The sequence below is a fragment of the Euprymna scolopes genome, chromosome 27, assembly GCF_053919585.1.
Source record: "Euprymna scolopes isolate OS-2025 chromosome 27, ASM5391958v1, whole genome shotgun sequence".
In the NCBI taxonomy this organism is placed as follows: domain Eukaryota; kingdom Metazoa; phylum Mollusca; class Cephalopoda; order Sepiida; family Sepiolidae; genus Euprymna; species Euprymna scolopes.
In genome coordinates, this window is record NC_136508.1 from 114,735,983 (window position 1) to 114,741,064 (window position 5,082).

Below are 5,082 nucleotides of genomic sequence, written 5' to 3' on the forward strand. Positions count from 1 at the left end.
ATATATATATATATATATATATTACGTGGATATATGTGCCTGTGATATCAAATAATGTTTAATAATAGATCATTCAGTATATATATATATATATATATATATATATATATATATATATATATATATATATATATACATGCGTGTGATTAAATAAAAGAAAAGATCGTTAAATAATAGATTATTCGGTTGGAGAAAGTTCTTTAAGGTCGTGTGTAGAAACGTACATGCCACCCATTTAATCAGGTTCTTATTGGATGCAAATAAAACGGTTTTGGTCTAGTTTAGATAGTGATTCATAGAAGTGTGCTATTGTTGGTTGTAGAAAAATTGCAATTTGGGGGAGGGCGTATTTGACTTGGACGAAAATATAGAGGAAAGAAAATTAACATTTTCTTTTTAGGATATAAAATGTAAGAATAGTTATTTGCAATAAATGTTATAGACAAATCGAGGTATTCCGTGAAACATAAGAGGACGTGTCTTTACATAGAGGACTAGAAAAATCAAAAGCTGAGGAGAATAGACACAAAAAAAACTGGTTGGGGATCAACTTGATTACCTCCCTTTATTGACTCCAGGCTCCAAAACAATTTGTTGAGCTTTGTATTATCCGATAAGTCTTAAATAATTTGTTTTATTTTCTTTTTTTAACTCCCTCATTTATTCATATATAAATATGTGTTTCTATCACCACAATGACAATCATGTACAGCTGTCTATATGCATATACAGAATTATATATCGAGAAAAAGAAAAAAGAGGAAGAGAGTTGATTATCACTATTTTTCCTTCTTTAGAAAACATAATGAATATAGTATGATTGTCACTATTGTGTAGACTTTACATTGTATCTAAAACATTACATATATTTACTGGTTGTGTGGTAAGTTAAAAAATATCTAAGTTATAAAATATATGATTATTTGTCTAATGAATCCCATATGACTATCGATTTAATTCATCAAAATGTTATGTCTTCAATCCAATAACATAAACGAACGGAATACAAATTATTTAATGTAGATAAAAATATTGAATTTCGTTTTTTTTAGTTGCAGATATTCCTGTATGAACGCCTTTATTGAATTTCAAGAATACAATGGATCATCATCATCATCATCATCATCATCATCATCATCATCTATAGACAACAATGCATCATCATCATTATCTATAGACAACAATGGACCATCGCCATCATCTATAGACAAAAATGAATCATCATCATCATTATCATAATCTATAGACAACAGTGGGTCATCATCATCATCTATAGACAACAATGAATCATCATCATTATCATAATCGATAGACAACAATGCATCATCATCATCATCTATAGACAACAGTGGGTCATCATTATCATCTATAGACAACAATGAATCATCATTATTATTATCATCATCTATAGACAACAATGCATCATCATCAACATCATCATCACTATCATCATTTATAGACAATCATGGATCATCATTATCATCTATAGACAACAGAGATTTCTATACCAAAATTTATTTGTATTAATATTTAACAAAAACTATTTACTATATGACTATATACACTGAAATAATCGAAAACCTCATACATCATGAAAATAACGTTTGTATTTGTGCAATACGTGTTTAATGTTCAAATGAATGTTAATGTTTGAAGAGAAGTAATCACAAATTGCAGATATCTTAAAACTTATGATATACTTTTGCAAAGTAAGTGTAACTTCTTAATTTCGCTGGAACATTTGTAAATGAAGACTAAAACTGCGAACACAAAATTCTGTAATTACGTGGATATTTTTGTAGGATCAATTATATTAAAACATGCAGAAGAGTGGAGAAAAACCACATTCATGTGAAGTGTGTGGATTTTCATGTTCTTATAAATCATCGTTTGTAAGACATGATAACGCACACTGGAGAAAAGCCACATTCCTGTAAAGTGTGTGGATTTTCTTTTTCTCTAAAACATAATTTAGTGTCTCATATAAGATTTCACACTGGGGAAAAGCCATATTCGTGTAAAGTCTGTGGATATTCTTTTTCTAGAAAATCATACTTAATTCACCACATGAGAACTCACACTGGGGAAAAGCCACACTCTTGTGAGGTGTGTGGATATTCCTTTTCTCAAAGACCAAATTTATTAATACATATGAAAACTCACACTGGGGAAAAGCCACATTCTTGTGAGGTGTGTGGATATTCCTTTTCTCAAAGATCAAATTTAGTAATACATATGAGAACTCACACTGGGGAAAAGCCACATTCTTGCAAAGTGTGTAATTATTCTTGTTCTCAAAAAGCATCGTTAGTGAACCATATGAGAACTCACACAGGGGAAAAGCCACATTCTTGTGAAGTCTGTGGATATTCTTGTTCACATAAATTATCTTTAATGATACATATGAGAAGACACACTGGGGAAAAACCGCATTCTTGTGAAGTTTGTGGATATTCTTGTTCTGACAAATCAAGTTTACTGCTTCATATTAGAACTCACACTGGGGAAAAGCCACATTCTTGCAAATTGTGTAAATATTCTTGTTCTAAAAAAGCATTGTTAGTGTATCATATGAGAACTCACACTAGAGAAACTTGAATGCCTACGGGAGAGAAACTTGAATGCCTACTAGACACTGTCCTCGGGTGTCTAAGGTCTCTCTGTACAGGGGTTTGTCAGAACAATCTGGCATGAGGATACTTTTTCCATAGAAGTAAACCCTGACCAAATATTCAAACTCACATAGTATTCGCAGCCCAAATAACATCTCCCTTGATTTCTGAGAACTTCGACTGAAGTAAAATAAAACAAAGGGAGAGAAAAACAACATTATTGTAAGGTTTGTGGATATTCTTGTTCTCAAAGATCAACTTTAGTAGTACATATGACAACTCACACTGAGCAGTCATAAAGCGAACAGCATCTATTCTTAAAAGAGTCCTCGGATATAAATTTAAATCATAACAGAATCAAGTGTTGGCTCTAGGAAGGAGCCCCTTGATCTCTTAAAACTTACTGAAGTAAAATACAAAAAAAAAAGAAAAGAATGCCTACTACGAGTGTTTAAGTTCTCTCTCTACAGGAGTTTGTCAGAACAGCCTGGCATGAGGATACTTTTCCATAGAAATAAACGCTGACCAAATATTAAAAAACACATAGTATTCACCTAAATAAGATCTCCTTACTATGCCTAACCCACATTAGCTTTTCAGCGGAATGGTGCACCTTCTCTAAGTGATGTTACCTCAAGTAAGAGCACGAAGCGGGATACTTCACCAGACTAAATAAATTCTTGTCCAGGAATCCAGTAAGACCAAGAGACCAAAATGAAAGATATTCTACAACGTATGAAAATGGTTGATTGAGGAGAGGGAAATTATGTTCTTAATTCCTTTACTAACTCAGTGTTTGAGAGATAAAGAACTTTAATAGAACATTTGAATATCTATTTATCTCATATAGACTTCAATCTTTAGCCCAAGATTGTGGGCCCCTTGACTTCTATGGTCTTCGACTGAAATAAGAGAAAAGAAAAAAGGGAAAAACTGCATTCTTGTGAAGTTTGTTGATATTCTTTTTCGGACAAATACCATTTACTGCTTCATATTAGGACTCACACTCTGGAGAAGTCATTTTCTTGCACAATATGTGAATTTTCTTGCTCTTATAAATCAAGTTTAGTGATACATATAAAAATAATTAGAAAATGTCATTTGAAAAAAATAGTCACCATCTTCGATTTTGCATTTATTCAAGTAAGATATGAAACAAGTATGTATCACAGTATTACATAGGATATAAAATTACATAAAACAAACCTGAAACGCATCATTAGTAAAACGCATATGAGAACTGACACACCTGAAACGACTCATGATTAATGAAACTATTCTTAATATTTCATAATAGAACGAAAGCAGATAATATAATACAGAATGAGAAAGTAAAGAACTGTTTCGAATCGACATTGTCCCTGAAAAATATGAATATATTAGTTGTTGTCAGAACAAGTGAACTAATCCAAACCTAAAAAATATAAATACTATATTGGTTGTTGTCAGAACAAGTGAACTAATCAAAACCTGATGAAATACCAAAACACAATTAGTAAAACACAAGCTGTTGTGCAAAAGAAATAAAGTTATAAAAGCAAAGTAATTACGTAATAAAACCAATTTTGTGTGTATTTTAATGAAATCAAAAAAGCTTTCTTGTAAATAAAGACGAAATCTTTTTATCCACACTGTTTTATTAATTTTTCTCTTCTCGTTAATAAACTTTTATGAAAATGAAAAAAAAAAACACTTGACAAAAATGATATTTTTGCAAAACATATAAGCTTGTTTTTAGAACTCAAGTTTTTTTTTTACATGTATGAGAAATCACACTGAAAAAAAGTCAAATATACTTGATGAACCAAGTTACAACTATATCCAACTAATTTCGTCGAAAAGAATGATTATAATCGTTAAAAATAAATCTCGGCTAAAAGAATGTATGAGATACCAGGTGAATGCTTCATTCTAACACGAAAAAAATGATGAGAAAATAAACAAAGACAAAGTAGATATTGAATATCTTTATGTGATGAAAACAAGGTTGAAATGCGAAAGCCAATAATAAGGTTTGTTAACGTTGGATTGATTTCCATATGACAAAATGCATAGACAACCTTTTAAAGCTTTGATTGAACACACTGGCATCACTTCAAAGCTTCTATAGATGTTGTTTAATAAATTGTTTTTGATATCATGTTCAGATGAAAACAATAGTCCGAATTAACCAATTAAAAAAATGAAACTGAATATTTCACATAACCAATTCTGTATAAGCAACCAGGAATTATCTCCTTCAAACATGAAGTAATTAGTGCTGAACTCTCCTGATGTATAAAATGTCAGCGATATATATATATATATATATATATATATATATATATATATATATATATATATATATATAATGTATAGTATATATATATATATAATAGGTATAGCATATTAGGTATTGCAGTGTTGTCACGTGTTCGTGTTTGTCAATAAATATGTGTCTATTGTACTTGTGTTACATTTAGTATTTATT

At 30.4% G+C, this 5,082-nt stretch overlaps 1 long non-coding RNA gene across 1 annotated transcript in view; it reads left to right on the plus strand.

Moving 5' to 3' along the window:
• The window catches only part of LOC145249076 (uncharacterized), a 10,712-nt gene extending 6,435 nt beyond the window's left edge, over positions 1-4,277 (plus strand). Inside the window, exon 2 of the long non-coding RNA XR_013863471.1 lies at positions 1,053-4,277. This is a non-coding gene — a long non-coding RNA (uncharacterized LOC145249076). The remainder of the gene's footprint in view (positions 1-1,052) is intronic.
• The last annotated feature ends 805 nt before the right edge of the window (positions 4,278-5,082 follow it).